Consider the following 2823-nt stretch of genomic DNA (forward strand, 5'->3'; position numbering starts at 1 on the left):
GCTTGTGCAGAGTCTTTCTTCAAAGGGTCCTGTAGTCTCCCGAGCCAGTGCGTGCCAGGTGAAGGCCTTCCTAGTGGTCACCCCTCTCCGAGAGGCCTGTGGTGGGGCCTGGCCTTCTTCCCTGGCTACAGAGGAGGCTCTGAGCAGTCCCTGTAGAGAAGCTCCTTGGCAGTCTCAGCTCCCCTCTCCCTCCCTTGGGGGCGGGCTCCTAGATTGTGGTAGGGGATCTGCTCTGGTGCAAAACAACAACAACAAAAAACACTGTCATGAGCCAATTCTGATTCAGCAGTTCTATAGGACTGGGTAGAACTTCCCCTGTCAATTTCTGAGACCAACTCTTTATGGGAATAGAAAGCCTCATCATTTTCCTGCAAAGCAGCTAGTGGTTTAGAACTGCTGACCCTTTGTTTAGCAGCCCCAAATGTAACCCGTTACACCAACAAGGCTTCTGAGGTCCCACATCCTTCACTCTGGGGCCGGGGTACATGGGATACAGTAGGATGAGGTACAGGGCTCCTGGGTGTTGATATGAACAGAATTCGGGACAAAGTTGAGGTGGTGGAGTCCAGGCCCTAAGAATTAAGGACAGGAAATGGGGTTTGGGTGCTGCTTGGGGCCCCACATTTGAAGAATCTGAAGTGGCAGCAATAAAGCTCCCATGCTCTGGATGGCACACATGGGACACGTGAGGCCAGACAAGGCCAGAGAGCACCTCCCCTCTTGATTCCATTCCAGGGCTGGTGTGCCAGGCCCCGAGTTTGGTTCCTGGTCAGACAGTGGTGGTTCAGAGCCCCACCCCTCCTCCATGAGCTTCTGGGGTTAGTTACTGGTGGGGTTGCTGAGGGGGTTAGTTACTGGTGAATTTTCAGTGGGACAGTCAGGCCTGGCCATTCAGCTGTCTCTTCCCTGCACAGGCACCCTTGCAGGTCAGTGGGAAGAGTACTATGGTCTTGGCATGGTATCCTTGGCGATCTTAAGGAACAAGAGAGCCCACTAGCTAACAGAAAGGGTTTTCCACATCACCTGCACCCACTAGTGCTCATTCAAGAAGTCCCCGAGAACCACCATGGTGCCAGGTTCCTCTGAGCATGCAGGACAAGAGCCATTAGCAGTTGCTGTCCCCACCAGACCTTTATTCGCATGGTGACTGAGTGCACACCCACTGGTCCTCAGAGCAGCCCTGTGAAGTTAGTGCTGTTGCTGTCCATGTTATGTAACTGCTCAAAAGCAGATGAAGTCATTTCTTTATCCCAGGTCATCACAGCTAGCAAATGGCAAAACAAGAGAGCATTTCACTGTTAACTGGAAGGAAACGACTATTTTTGGGGGGGATGGGGGGGTGGCAGGACGCATTAAAACACAGTCCAAGGCAGGCCCACGTGTGACGGGTGCACCTCAGTGATGGACGCAGGGCTCCAGGAGGTGGGCCAGCAGGAGGTTTTAACAGGGCACGTTTTTCTTTATGGTGTAGTTGCGAAGTTCCGACAGCAGGTGGAGAAGATCCGGGTGAGGGGGGCCTTGTTGATGCTGCCTTGCCTGCTGTGCTCTGCTGATAGACTGCAGGAGAAGGTGCGCGCGGCGGCAGGGATACCTCATTGGGATACAGGTAATCGAGAAGCAGGAGCATGGAGTTCAGCAGATGAGTGGGAAAGGGGGCGTTTTTTGATTATCTAATTATAGGCAGCAGGAAAATGGTTTCAAAATTCATGGTTAATGCTAAGCTACCAAGATAGCAGTAAAAACCGACTTTGGGCTGTCATCTATGTTGTTTGAGGATTTAAGAAGTCCTGTGTCTCCGAAAGACTCTTTTTTCTGTTGTACTGATTACCTTACTTGGAAATAGACTTCTGACGTAAGTGCAGTGGGTTAAGGACAAACTGCAGAAAACTTGGACGTTCTTCATTCATCACAAAACTTGCATCGATTTGAATCAGAAACACGTCTGTCACAGCAGTTGCAAGCAGTTTGGAATTCATTTCGGGGCAAAGGGGGTGGTCTATGGCAGGTCTGTCTGGTGCTCTCCAGAGCTGCTAGTTCCCCTCCCATCTGGATCACTCCCCGGTGGTCAGCATCCCACTTTTGACTGAGCCAACAGCTCTCCTTACAGATATTCAAGTCATTGGTGTGGGTCACTGTTTCCCTAAGTGACTGGATTAGTGGGTGCACCCATGTGCTGGGGAGAGTGGGCCTTCTGTGTAGAATCTCCTTGGAAAGGGGCAAGCTTGCCCTGTGGAGCCCCTGGTTGACCCTGAATGAGGCGACCTGAAAACAGGGACCAGACTTCTCTAGGAGGTGGGAGTGTGAGTGTTAATGGTGTTGCTCTTGTCCGCATGTCCACCTGTCCATAACCCAGCCGTAGAAAAAGCAGAGACTGCATGAAAATGCCCAGGCCGTGGCCCTGGGCCGCTGGTAAGTCTCCCCCTGCGGCTCTTGGTGCTAATCTGAGTGTTTTCCTCGGAGGGGATGGTGCCTGGAGCCTGCTCCTCCTTGCACCTGTGCCTGCGCAGGGGAGGGTGCCCATAGAAAACCCTCCTCACCCGCAGCAACCACGGCCCATCCCTGGATGACGGTGAAAGGGTTGACCTTTCCACTGCCCCGGGAGCCCTCCCTGACTCCCAGCCTGGGCCCCAAAGCCTTGGGGAAGCCGCACACCAGGACCCCCCACGCAGAGGGCCGCCCACACAGGCAACCATGAGAGTGCGGACCGTGCATCACCGTGTGCGCAGGCACCGGCCTCCGACCCCCCGCCCCGCCCCGCCCCCGAAGTGGCGCAGCGCTGACTCATCACTCGGTGCGGCCTCCCCGCGCCCCCACCGCCACCGC

Source organism: Echinops telfairi, unplaced genomic scaffold, assembly GCF_000313985.2.
Source record: "Echinops telfairi isolate 266 unplaced genomic scaffold, ASM31398v2 ScPeMD7_7420;HRSCAF=8458, whole genome shotgun sequence".
NCBI lineage: Eukaryota > Metazoa > Chordata > Mammalia > Afrosoricida > Tenrecidae > Echinops > Echinops telfairi.